Source organism: Schistocerca americana, chromosome 11 (genome assembly GCF_021461395.2).
Source record: "Schistocerca americana isolate TAMUIC-IGC-003095 chromosome 11, iqSchAmer2.1, whole genome shotgun sequence".
NCBI lineage: Eukaryota > Metazoa > Arthropoda > Insecta > Orthoptera > Acrididae > Schistocerca > Schistocerca americana.
The window spans coordinates 56,621,782-56,635,797 of NC_060129.1; the positions used below are offsets into that span (position 1 = coordinate 56,621,782).

Here is a 14,016-nt window from a genome sequence, read left to right on the forward strand (position 1 = left end):
ATACCATCTGACTTACGGAAAAGCATCATCCACACAATTCCGAAGACAGCAAGAGCTGACATATGCGAGAGTTTCTGCACAATTAGCTTAATAGCTCATGCATCCAAGTTGCTTACAGGTTTAATATACAAAAGAATGGAAAAGAAAACTGACGATGCGCTTGATGACGATCAGTTTGGATTTAGGAAAGGTAATGGCACGAGAGAGGCAGTTCTGACGTTACGGTTAATAGCGGAAGCAAGACTAAAGAAAAATCAAGACACGTTCATAGAATTTGTCAACCTGGAAAAAGCGTTCGAGAATGTAAAATGGTGCAATATGTTCGAAACGATAGGGGGAGACGGATCATATACAATATGTACAACAGCCAAGAGGGAATAATAAGAGTGGACGACCACGAACAAATTGTTCGTATTAAAAAGAGTGTAAGAGAACGATGTAGTCTTTCGCCCCAACTGTTCAATCTGTACATCGTGGAAGCAGTGATGGAAATAATAGAAAGGTTAAGGAGTGGAATTGAAATTGTAGGTGAAAGACTATCAATGATGCGATTCGTTGATGACATTGCTATGCTGAGTGAAAGTGAAGAAGAATTACATGATCTGCTGCATGGAATGAACAATCTAATGAGTACTGAGTATGGACTGAGAGAAAATCGAAGAAAGATGAAGATAATGCGATATAGTATAAATGAACGTAGCGAGAAACTTAACAGTGGGATTGATGGGCACGACGTAGATGAAGTTAAGGTATTCTGCTACCTATGCAGAAAAATAAGCAATGACAGGCGGAGCAAGGAGGACATCGAAAACAAACTAGCAATGGCAAAAAAGGCATTCCTGGCCAAGTCTACTAGCATCAAACATAGCCCTTAATTTGTAGAGGAAATTTCTCAGAATGTACATCTTGAGTACAGCATTGAATGTTAGTGAAACTTGGACTGTGAGGTCCGCCCCGATAGCTGAGTGGTCAGCGTGACGGATTGCCGTCCTATGGGCCCGGGTTTGATTTCCGGCTGGGATTACCTCCGCTCAGGGACTGGGTGTTGTGTTGTCTGCATCATCATTTCATCCCCATCCGGCGCGCAGGCCGCCCAACTAGGCGTTGAATGTAATAAGACCTGCACAAAGGTGGCCGAACCTGCCCTGTAAGGGGCCTCCCGGCCAATGACACCAAACGATCAAATCATTTCCATGGACTGTTTGAAAACCGGAAAAGACGGGAATCAAAGCATTTGAGATGTGGCGCTACAGAGAAATGTTGAAAATTAGATGGACTGATAAGGCAAAATTGCGTCCGTGGTCTAGGGGTAGCGTCTTAGATTCATAATCAGAACGTCTTCGGTCCTGGGTTGGATCCCCGCCACTGCCTAAATTTTGATAAATAATCGGCATTGGCGGCCGAAGACTTCTGGCATAGGAAGTCAGCCTCATTCTGCCAACTGCCTTGTCAAAGAGGGCAGAGGAGCGGATAGAGGTTCAGGGCACTCTCTTGTCCTAGGGGTGGGAAACTGCCCCTAAAGGCGGAAGAATCAGCAATGATCAACGACATGAGGATGCAGAAGGCAATGGAAACCACGTAACGTGTATCCACAGGACATGTGGCCTGTAATTGAAGAAGTGTCATGACGATTTCTCCATTGGCAAAAGATTCAGAAGTAGTCCCCATTCGGATCTCCAGGAGGGAACTGCCAAGGAGGAGGTTACCATGAGAAAAAGATTGAATATTCAACGAATGGATGATGTTCTATGAGTCGGGGCGTGGAATGTCAGAAGCTTGAACGTGGTAGGGAAACTAGAAAATCTGAAAATGGAAACGCAAAGGCTCAGTCTAGATATAGTAGGGGTCAGTGAAGTGAAGTGGAAGGAAGACAAGGATTTCTGGTCAGATGAGTATCGGGTAATATCAACAGCAGCAGAAAATGGTATAACAGGTGTAGGATTCGTTATGAATAGGAAGGTAGGGCAGAGGGTGTGTTACTGTGAACAGTTCAGTGACCAGGTTGTTCTAATCAGAATCGACAGCAGATCAACACCGACAACGATAGTTCAGGTATACATGCCGACGTCGCAAGCTGAAGATGAACAGATAGAGAAGGTGTATGAGGATATTGAAGGGTAATGCAGTATGTAAAGGGGGACGAAAATCTAATAGTCATGGGCGACTGGAATGCAGTTGTAGGGGAAGGAGTAGAAGAAAAGGTTACAGGAGAATATCGGCTTGGGACAAGGAATGAAAGAGGAGAAAGACTAATTGAGTTCTGTAACAAGTTTCAGCTAGTAATAGCGAATACCCTGTTCAAGAATCGCAAGAGGAAGAGGTATACTTGGAAAAGGCCGGGAGATACGGGAAGATTTCAATAAGATTACATCATGGTCAGACAGAGATTCCGAAATCAGGTACTGGATTGTAAGGCGTACCCAGGAGCAGATATAGACTCAGATCACAATACAGTAGTGATGAAGAGTAGGCTGAAGTTCAAGACATTAGTCAGGAAGAATCAATACACAAAGAAGTGGGATACGGAAGTACTAATGTATGACGAGATACGTTTGAAGTTCTCTAACGATATAGATACAGCAATAAGGAATAGCGCAGTAGGCAGTACAGTTGAAGAGGAATGCACATCTCTAAAAAGGGCCATCACAGAAGTTGGGAAGGAAAACATAGGTACAAATAAGGTAGCTGCGAAGAAACCATGGGTAACAGAAGAAATACTTCAGTGGATTGATGAAAGGAGGAAGTACAAACATGTTCCGGGAAAATCAGGAATACAGAAATACAAGTGGCTGAGGAATGAAATAAATAGGAAGTGCAGGGAAGCTAAGACGAAATGGCTGCAGGAAAAATGTGAAGACATCGAAAAAGATATGATTGTCGGAAGGTCAGACTCAGCATACAGGAAAGTCAAAACAACCTTTGGTGACATTAAAAGCAACCGTGGTAACATTAAGAGTGCAACGGTAATTCCACTGTTAAATGCAGAGGAGAGAGCAGATAGATGGAAAGAATACATTGAAAGCCTCAAGAGGGTGAAGATTTGTCTGATGTGATAGAAGAAGGAACAGGAGTCGATTTAGAGGAGATACTGGATCCAATATTAGAATCGGAATTTAAAAGAGCTTTGGATGACTTACGGTCAAATAAGGCAGGAGGGATAGATAACTTTCCATCAGAATTTCTAAAATCATTGGGGGAAGTGGCAACAAAACGACTATTCACGTTGGTGTGTAGAATATATGAGTCTGGCGATATACCATCTGACTTTCGGAAAAGCATCATCCACACAATTCCGAAGACGGCAAGAGCTGACAAGTTCGAGAATTATCGCACAATCAGCTTAACAGCTCATGCATCGAAGCTGCTTACAAGAATAATATACAGAAGAATGGAAAAGAAATCTGAGAATGCGCTAGGTGACGATCAGTTTGGCTTTAGGAAAAGTAAAGGGATGAGAGAGGCAATTCTGATGTTACGGCTTATAATGGAAGCAAGGCTAAAGAAAAACAAGACACTTTCATAGGATTTGTAGACCTGGAAAAAGCGTTCGACAATATAAAATGGTGCAAGCTGTTCGAGATTCTGAAAAAAGTAGGGGAAAACTATAGGGAGAGACGGGTCATATACAATATGTACAACAACCAAGAGGGAATAATAAGAGTGGACGATCAAGAACGAAGTGCTCGCATTAAGAAGGGTGTAAGACAAGGCTGTAGCCTTTCGCCCCTGCTCTTCAATCTGTACATCGAGGAAGCAATGATGGAAATAAAAGAAAGGTTCAGGAGTGGAATCAAAATACAAGGTGAAAGGATATCAATGATACGATTCGCTGATGACATTGCTATGCTGAGTGAAAGTGAAGAAGAATTAAATGATCTACTGAACGGAATGAACAGTCTATTGAGTACACAGTATGGTTTGAGAGTAAATCGGAGAAATACTAAGGTAATGAGAAGTAGTAGAAATGAGAACAGCGAGAAACTTAACATCAGGATTGATGATCACGAAGTCAATGAAGTTAAGGAATTGTGCTAACTAGGCAATAAAATAACCAATGCCGGATGGTTCAAAGAGTGCATCAAAAGCAGACTCGCTATTGCAAAAAGGCATTTCTGGCCAAGGGAAGTCTATTAATATCAAATACCGGCCTTAATTTGAGGAAGAAATTTCTGAGGATGTACGTCTGGAGTACAGCATTGTATGGTAGTGAAACGTGGACTGTGTGAAAACCGGAACAGAAGATAACCGAAGTATTTGAAATGTGGTGCTATAGACGAATGTTGAAAATTAGGTGGACTGATAAGGTAAGGAATGAGGAGGTTCTACGCAGAATCGGAGAGGAAAGAAATATGTGGAAAACACTGATAAGGAGAAGGGACAGGATGATATGACATCTGCTAAGACATGAGGGAATGAGTTCCATGGTACTAGAGGGAGCTGTAGAGGGCAAAAACTGTAGAGGAAGACAGAGATTGGAATACGTCAAGCAAATAATTGAGGACGTAGGTTGCAAGTGCTACTCTGAGATGAACAGGTTAGCACAGGAAAGGAATTCGTGGCAGGCTGCATCAAACCAGTCAGTAGACTGATGACAAAAAAAAAGATAAGGCAAGGAATGAGGAGGTTCCGTGCAGAATCGGAGAGGAAATAAAGATGTTGAAAACTTTCATAAGGAGAAGGGACAGTATGATAGGACATGTGTTAAGACATGAGGGAATGACTTCCATGGTACTAGAGGGAGCTGTAGAGAGCAAAAACTGTAGAGGAAGACAGAGATTGTAATTCATCCAGCAAATAATTGAGGATGTAAGTTGCAAGTGTTACTCTGAGATGAAGAGGTTAGCACAGGAGACGAATTCGTGGCGAGACGCATCAAACCATTCAGAAGAAGGGAGTGGGTAAGATATGCCATATGAGTTCCCAGATAATAACTGTGAGATTTATGATACAAGTAAAGTCTGTCGGTAATGATGACGTGGAGTAAGTTCAGCAACATTTTATGGGAACAGCTACTCGATATCTTCATGTGACCGCTAATAACCAGTAATTGATAATGTCAACATTATAACGCTCCTTTATCGGTCATGCCTGGAAGTCCAGCATGGACAAGAAAGTGACTCCCAGGGGGATGAGTGTTGTGTGTCCACAGCCCCTCACTGGGAACTGAGGAGTGGCTTTCCACACAAGAGATGCGTACCCAGAGATGCTGCCATGTATCACTATGGCCAGGTGCTGAACCAAATTGATATCTATGTTAGTGCTACCTTATAAGTGGAGATTTCTTTTTCTGACGATGGAGCCTAACAACGGCAAGCAATACTTGGTAGGAATCCCTTATCAATAAGGTCGGCACCTACTTCGTCATAGAGTACTGAACGTCGAAAGCAAGGGCTGCAGACGAGATTCCAGTCACAATGTGAAGAAGAATCAATGTAGACGGCGAAAGCAAATCGCAGCACCAGCGACCATGCACGTTGATTTCTGGGAGGGGGCTCTGAATACCCTATCTTCATTCATCTGGAAGCTACTCTCTCATGTATGTACGACTTCGTCTTGGCCTCCATAAGGATTGCGCAACCGTATGGATAATGGCAGTAGCCACATACCAGTAGTGAGTAGAAGCAATCACCTCAAAGAGCCGAGCTATTGCCAACGCTGATCTCCTGACAGACCCAATATCAACTGATCAATCGGGAAAGTCGAAATTTTACTGGTTTTGCTTAAAATATTCATCCAATGTGATGCATCTCGTGACTATCCGACGTTGTTGAATTCTCCCCACAGAGTAGAAACGTAATGAAAATGCACGACTATATATTAAAAATACAGTCGGAGTACGTCAATATGATTACAGGACTTGACGACTGATGTTAACAAACAGTTGCAAACATTATTTTTACATCGGAACTTGAAGGAATGTTGTTGTTGCTGTCTTTAGTCCAGAGAGTGGTTTGATGCAGCTCTCCATGCTACTCTATCCTGTGCAAGCTTCGTCATCTCCCAGTACCTGCTGCAACCTACATCTTTCTCAATCTGCTTAGTGTATTCATCTCTTGGTCTCCCTCTACAATTTTTACTCTCCACGCTGCCCTACATACTAAATTGGTGATCCCTTATGCCTCAGAACATGTCCTACCAACAGATCCCTTCTTCTACTCAAGTTGAGCCACAAATTTCTCTTCTCCTCAATTCTGTTCAGTACCTCCTCATTAGCTATGTTTTCTACCAATCTGAAATTCAACATTTCGAAAGTTTCTATTCTCTTCTTGTCTAAATTATTTAACGTCCACGTTTCACTCCCATACACTTCATACAAATACTTTCAGAAACTATTTCCTGCCACTTAAATCTATATTCGATGTTAACAAATTTCTCTTCTTCACAAACGCTTTCCTTGCCATTGCCAGTCTACATTTTACATCCTCTCTACTTCGACCATCATCAGTTATTTTGCTCCCCAAATACCAAACCTTGTTTACTACTTTAAGTGTCTCATTTCCTAATCTAATTCCCTCAGCATCACCCGATTTAATTCGACTACATCCCATTATTGTTGTTTTGCTTTTGTTGATGTTCATCTTATATCGTCCTTTCAAGATACTGTCTATTCCGTTCAACTGTTCTTCCAGGTCCTTTGCTGTCTCTGAAAGATTTACAATGTCATAGGCGAACCTCAAAGTTTTTATTTCTTCTCCACGGATTTTAATTCCTATTCCAAATTTGTTTCCTTTACTGCTTGTTCACTATACAGATTGAAGAACATCGGGGATAGGCTACAACCCTGTCTCACAACTGAAAAAATAAATAATTTGTCGGTTATTTTGTTCCTCATATTCCTTTTGTGAATAATAACTATAAGTAGCCTACTGAATCATGCCTAACAGATCCTACAAAAAACGAAGGCATTGTGGCACTGTAATTAACAGTGAAGTATTATGTGGCTTACATTTTGCTTTATACCTCATAGAAGAAGGACAGGTACGTCATATGCGATATACAGGGTGTTACAAAAAGATACGGCCAAACTTTCAGGAAACATTCCTCACACTCAAATAAAGAAAAGCTGTTATGTGGACATGTGTCCGGGACCGCTTAATTTCCATGTTAGAGCTCATTTAAGTATCGTCAGTATGTACTGTACTTCCTCGATTCACCACCAGTTGGCCCAATTGAAGGAAGGTAATGTTGACTTCGGTGCTTGTGTTGACATGCGACCCATTGCTCTACAGTACTAGCATCAAGCACATCAGTACGTAGCATCAACAGGTTAGTGTTCATCACGAACGTGGTTTTGCAGTCAGTGCAATGTTTACAAATGCGGAGTTGGCAGATGCCCATTTGATGTACGGATTAGTACGGGGCAATAGCCGTGGCGCGGTACGTTTGTATCTAGACAGATTTCCAGAACGAAGATGTCCCGACAAGAAGGCGTTCGAAGCATTTGATCGGCATCTTAGGGAGCACGGAACATTCCAGCCTATGACTCGCGACTGGGGAAGACCTAGAACGACGAGGATACCTGCAATGGACGAGGTAATTCTTCGTGCAGTTGACGATAACCCTAATGTCAGCGTCAGAGAAGTTGCTGCTGTACAAGGTAACGTTGACCACGTCACTCTATGGGGAGTGCTACGGGAGATCCAGTTGTTTCCGTACCATGTACAGCGCGTGCAGGCACTATCAGCAGCTGATTGGCCTCCACGGGTACACTTCTGCGAATGGTTCATCCGACAATGTATCAATCCTCATTTCAGTGCAAACGTTCTCTGTACGGATGAGGCTTCATTCCAACGTGACCAAACTGTAAATTTTCACGATCAAATTGTAAATTTTCACAATCAACATGTCTGGGCAGACGAGAATCCGCACGCAATTATGCAATCACGTCATCAACACAGATTTTCTGTGAACGTTTGGGCAGGCACTGTTGGTGATGTCTTGATTGGGCCCCATGTTCTTCCACCTACGCTCAATTGAGCACATTATCATGATTTCATACGGGATACTCTACCTGTGCTGCTAGAACATGTGCCTTTACAAGTACGACACAACATGTGGTTCATGCACGATGTAGCTCCAGCACATTTCAGTCGAAGTGTTCGTACGCTTCTCAACAACAGATTCGGTGACCGATGGATTGGTAGAGGCGGACGTATTCCATGGCCTCCACGCTCTCCTGACCTCAACCCTCTTGACTTTCATTTATGGGGACATTTGAAAGCTCTTGTCTACGCAACCCTGGTACCAAATGTAGAGACTCTTCGTGCTCGTATTGTGGACAGCTGTGATACAATACGCCATTCTCCAGGGCTGCATCAGCGCATCAGGGATTCCATGCGACAAGGGTGGATGCATGTATCCTCGCTAACGGAGGACATTTTGAACATTTCCTGTAAAAAAGTGTTTGAAGTCACGGTGGTACGTTCTGTTGCTGTGTGTTTCCATTCCATGATTTATGTGATTTGAAGGGAAGTAATACAATGAGCTCTAACATGGAAAGCAAGCGTTTCCGGACACATGTCCACCTAACATATTTTCTTTCTTCGTGTGTGAGGAATGTTTCCTGAAAGTTTGGTCGTACCTTTTTGTAACACCCTGTATAATCCATCTATTGAATCTGAAACTACTTTCAGTCATGTATGGTAGCTTCTGTTTATTGCGACTCTAAATAATTATAATGTCATTAAAAACCGAACTCATTTTTAACATAATGTAGAATGCTCTTGTTATAAGTATTCAACCGAAACTACTCACCTAGAGGTGGCTGGGCTCCAGCTGCAAAGCGTTCTGGAAAGAAAATAAAAATTTATTAACTTGTGTGTAAAAAAACCTACTTCAAGATACAGACCGTGTTTCATAAGGAATTAAGGCATATATCGATAATTCCACATCTGCTTGTTAAAAATATTGTACAGTGATTGTACTTTCATTGACCGCAATAATATAATATGCTTTACTTCTGTTTTCATTACATTCTAGCCCATTAAGTATCACATTCATTGTCACTTTGTAGGCCTCACTCGCATATACTGGCAGTTCCCATACACAACAGTCAACTTAAAATATCATGGAAAATAATTTATTCTAGATCTTTGATCACTTTTTAAAATAAATTACTTGATACTGATTGGTAACATAGCTTTCAGATGAAGGAAGCAAGCATTAATGAGGAGAAAATATGATTTCACAAAATTGGATAACAAACATGACAAAATCATATGTGGTCCATGTTGCACTGTGACTTGGAAACTGCAGTTGTTTATAATACTAAAAATAAATTAAAACAACTATCTCCACCAGTCACTTTTATTTTCTCACATAACGCATTTAGATGGGACAGGTGGTACAGTTTTGTTTACTAACTGTAGCTATCTGTTTGTTTTGAACTTCATTTTGCAAATGGCCCAGCATAAAGAACCCATAGAGTTGTTGAAAATATACACTGCCATCAATAAGTGGCACACACGCGAAACAACACAGAAATGATGAAGATGTGTATTTATGAGAACTATGAGGATTCGTTCTGCTGGAACATCTCCAAAATGAACTTTGAAACAAACAGATAGCTTCATCCAACAAACAAAATGCAGTGAAGACAACTGATCCACCTGAATATTAGGTTGTAAACCCATGGACAGCATCGTGGGTGAAAATGAAAGTGAGGGTTTACGTACTGAATCATAAAAGTCGAAACTGCCGCAGCATAACACGTTTAAATAACATATCTTCGATGGTGTCTACCTGGGTGAGGCCACAGTCGTGACAAACGAGTTATGCCTCAGTTTTCTGTGGAAAAATAAACAAATAATTATAGTTATAAGAAGCCATTCCGTCCTCTTTATTGTACTGCTATCTTCTGTAGCCTGTTGTCATATTTCCTCAACACATGTGACATTGTAAGGTATGCTTATAATAATGTTCAAGTTTATAAATGCCTTTGCTTACTACTTGGACTTTTTACTATCAATTGATTCATTCATTTGGTCCTGGTCAATTAATAGGAAGTTGGAAGCACAGTGAATGTAAAAAGAATAATTATTGTTTCAAGGTAGATTACGCTAAAGCCTTCACACACAACAGTGGTTCACAAACTGAGATGCAAAAAGGAATTTTCTGAGGGATCAAAACAAAATGATTCTTTTATGTTTCGGCAGAAAACAGGAAATAATTTTTTAAAGTTCATTACTATTATCACTATTTCGTAATACTGTAATACTGATTACACGAGTTAGTAATACATTTTTTTCCAATTCAGTACTAGCATTATCACGTGACATGGCATGGACGAAGTTAAAGATCGTGCAAACGAATGTAGGAACAACTTCTTCCTCAGACTGTTCACCCACAAGGCAGATACATCGTACTTCGTACCACGCAGCTACGACAGTAAAATATAGACACATAATCATACACTACTGGCCATTTAAATTGCTACACCACGAAGATGACGTGCTACAGACGCGAAATTTAACCGACAGGAAGAAGATGCTGTGATATGCAAATGATTAGCTTTTCAGAGAATTCACACGAGGTTGGCGCCGGTGGCGACACCTACAACGTGATGACATGAGGATAGTTTCCAACCGATTTCTCATACACAAACAGCAGTTCATCGGCGTTGCCTGGTGAGACGTTGCTGTGATGCCTCGTGTAAGGAGGAGAAATGCGTACCATCACGTTTCCGACTTTGATAAAGGTCAGATTATAGCCTATAGCTTTTGTGGTTTATCGTGTTGCGACATTGCTGCTCGCATCGGTCGAGATCCAGTGACTGTTAGCAGAATATGGAATCGGTGGGTTCAGGAGGGTAATACGGAACGCCGTGCTGGATCCCAACAGCCTCGTATCACTAGCAGTCGAGATGACAGGCATCTTATCTGCACGGCTGTAACGGATCGTGCAGCCACGTCTCGATACCTGAGTCAACAGATGGGGACGTTTGCAAGACAACAACCATCTGCCCCAACATTTCGACGACGTTTGCGGGAGCATGGACTATCAGCTCGGAGACCGTGGCTGCAGTTACCCTTGACGCTGCATCACAGACAGGAGCGCCAACGATGATGTACTCAACGGCGAATCTGGGTGCATGATTGGCAAAACGACATTTTTTCGAATGAATCCAGGTTCTGTTTTCAGTATCATGATTGTCACATCCGTCTTTGGCGACATCGCGGTGAACGCACATTGGAAGCGTGCATTCGTCATGGTCATATTGGCGTATCACATTGCTTGATGGTATGGGGTGCCATTGGTTACAAGTCTCGGTCACCTCTCGTTCGCATTGACGGCACTGAATAGAGGACGTTACATTTCAGATGTGTTACGACCCGTGGCTCTACCCTTCATTCGATCACTGCGAAACCCTACATTTCAGCAGGATAATGCACGACTGCATGTTGCAGGTCCTGTACGGGCCTTTCTGGATACAGAAAATGTTCGACTGCTGCCCTGGGCAGCACATTCTCCAGATCTCTCACCAACTGAAAACGTCTGGTCAATGGTGGCCGAGCAACTGGCTCGTCACAATACGCCAGTCACTACTCTTGATGAACTGTTGTATCGTGTTGAAGCTGCATGGGCAGCTGTACCTGTACACGCCATCCAAGCTCTGTTTGACTCAATGCCCAGGCGTATCAAGGCCATTATCACGTCCAGATGTGGTTGTTCTGGGCACTGATTTCTCAGGATCTATGCACCCAAATTGCGTGAAAATGTAATCACATGTCAGTTCTGGTGTAATATATTGGTCAAATGAATACCCGGTTATCATTTGCATTTCTTCTTGGTGTAGCAATTTTAAGCGGCAGTAGTGTATATGCTCAAATATTTCATTTAAATTCCATGTCTGAGGTGTAGTTATTTCCCAAAATTGACCATAAATTACATCATTATTTAGTTCGCAACAGATAAATGAACTATTTTATAGTAGAACACAAATTAACAATGTAATGGCTACTAAATTTTCAAATAGCCTACATGCTATTATTATTATTGTTGTTATTATTACTATAGATACCATTGGTCAGATAGAAAACCTGAAGTTTTCTAATTTCTGCCACTTCAGAAGTAATGATCACAGCATTTAAGTGATTTCTAAACAGTAAGAGCAGTGTGGACATTTTAAATCGGTTGATTTTAAATGGGGGTGCGGTATGTCCCTGAACCAAGTTTCACAAGGGAGGGGGTTGGTGCGGAGGGGGCGTGTTTGTAACAACTGTGTACACCCTCACGGTGGGAAACCAGCTTTCTTTTGTGAGGAGCAGCTACAGGTGTCACATGCGATGAACTGTTGATTGTTTCATGACATTACAAAATAAAAGACTGTTAGAAATAAGTAGTATCAATTGTGTTAATGACTCGTGTGATTAATAAAATATATACAAAACATGATTTATCTTTCTTTAAAAATAAAAGTGTTTAATGAAAGTTGTTTCTCATTCTAAAGTGTAGGTAGAGGGCTACCAACAAATATCTGATCGCACTGAAGAATAATGCTGGCAGAAACGGTTGAAATCATTGATCTCTATTGGCTCATGAATACTGTCCGTATTTTCATACTCAGACTTTATACACACACCTAAGAAGTTTTCCATAACCTCGGTCCCGAAAGTTAGCGAAGCTGTACAGAAACTAGGAATAGAGATCAACATAAACGTAATTTCCGCCCTTTTTACTGCTCATGAAATCTACACATTGCATGTCGCACCACCATACAGCGAGACCATCAGAGGCCGTCGTCCAGATTGCTGTACCTCTAACTCCCCTGTAGCACGCCCCCTTGCATTGGTGCATGCCTGTATTTGTCGTTCCAAAGTACCCACAAGTTCATCAAGGCACTGTTGGTCCACATTATCCGCTCCTCAACGGCGATTCGGCGTAGACCCTACAGAGTGGTTGGCGGATCACATCGTCCATAAACAGCCCTTTTCAATCTATCCCAGGCATGTTCGATAGTGTTCATGTCTAGAGAACATACTGGCCACTCTAATGGAGCGATGTCGTTCTCCTGAAGGACGTCATTCACAAGATGTGCACGATGGGGGCGCGAATTGTCGTCCATGAAGACGATTTCCTCGCCAATATGCTGCCGATATGGTTGCACTATCGGTCAAAGGGTGGCATTCACGTATCGTACTGCCGTTACGGCGCCTTATATGACCACCAGCGGCGCACATGGGCCCCACATAATGCCACCCCAAAACGGCATGGAACCTCCACCTTGCTGTACTCACTGGGCAGTTTGTCTAAGGCGTTCAGCCTCACCGGGCGGCCTCCAAACATGTCTCTAACGATTGTCTGGTTGAAGGCAAATGCGACACTCATCGATTAAGAGAAAGTGATGCCAATCCAGAGGGGTCCATTCGGCATGTTGCTGGGCCTATCTGCACTGCACTGCATGGTGTCTTGGTTGCAAGGGACGTCGGGGGTGAAGTTGCGTATCATGCAACCTGTTACACACAGTTTTAGTCGTAACACGACGTCCAGTGGCTGCACGAAAAGCATTATTCAACATGGTAGCGTTTCTGTCAGGGTTTCTCCAATCCATAATCCATACGTAGCAGTCATCCACTGCAGTAGTAGCTCTTGGGCGGCCTGAGCGAGGCATGTCATCGACAGTTGCTGTCTCTCTGTATCTCCCCCATGTCCGAACAACATCGCCTTGGTTCACTCCGAGACGCCTGGACACTTCCCTTGTTGAGAGCTCTTCCTGGCACAAAGTAAGAACGCGGACGCGATCCATCCGCGGTATTGACCGTCTAGCACGGTTGAACTACAGACAACACGAGCCGTGTACCTCCTTCCTGGAGGAATGACTAGAACTAAACGGCTGTCAGACCCCCCTTCGTCTAACACGAGCTCCTCATGGCGAGTTTAGTGAAGTCTGTGAACAGTCAAAGGGACTGTGTCTGTGATACAATATCCACAGTCAACGTCTATCTTCAGGAGTTCTGGGAACTGGGGTGATGCAAAACTTTTTTGATGTGTGTATTTTGAGTACAGGATATAAATACA

General features: G+C 42.5%; 1 protein-coding gene across 1 annotated transcript in view; it reads right to left on the reverse strand.

Annotated features, from left to right (window-relative positions):
- LOC124553686 (phosphatidylinositol phosphatase PTPRQ-like) overlaps positions 1 to 14,016 on the reverse strand; it is a 418,566-nt gene that overhangs the window by 306,965 nt on the left and 97,585 nt on the right. The window contains exon 5 of the mRNA XM_047127584.1: positions 8,755 to 8,787. The gene's annotated coding sequence lies outside the window, so the exon portion shown is untranslated. The remainder of the gene's footprint in view (positions 1 to 8,754; positions 8,788 to 14,016) is intronic.